Genomic DNA, 570 nt, shown 5'->3' with positions numbered 1-570 from the left:
GGGCTGCCGGCTCCTGAGGCCCGGCCCGCCGCCTGCCCAGGTGGGCGCCCCAGCGCGAGGCTGAGCCCAGGGTCAGGGCGGGCCCCGCGTCGCTGGAAGCAGGGACTGAGCTGAGCCCGTGCTCCCTCTAGGTTTGCCCGGCTGACCACAGGCGGGGCATAGGTCTGGGCAGCGCTGACCCTCAGACCTTTCCGTTCTGTCGGCTCTGCGATCTGAGATCACCTAAGCTGTCGCTGGGCCGCCATGACAGGCCCCACCGTGCCAGGAAGCGGGGGTCCACCGGCTAGGTGTGCCCCAGTTCTTCCCCACTTTCCTCTTTTTCCACGCACTCCGCAGCCAAAGGTGGAGGTGGAGGAGAGGGGAGAATGAGAGAGCGGGGAGCACAGTCATTATAGAAAATTGCTGAGATTTTGGGAATTTTCAGTAAAGCATGGGTAAATGTGAGGTATCTGGAATTTAAAGATCATTAATGTCCTTTTAATGAGAGCAGCTTTCATTTAATGAGCCCCCACTCTCCCTTGTCCTAGTCGTTCATCACAAAAGCTCTACAAATTAGATGTCTGCCTCATT

The sequence above is a fragment of the Tupaia chinensis genome, unplaced genomic scaffold, assembly GCF_000334495.1.
Source record: "Tupaia chinensis unplaced genomic scaffold, TupChi_1.0 Scaffold000674_1, whole genome shotgun sequence".
NCBI classification, from domain to species: Eukaryota; Metazoa; Chordata; class Mammalia; order Scandentia; family Tupaiidae; genus Tupaia; species Tupaia belangeri.
This window is presented reverse-complemented; position numbering follows the sequence as displayed.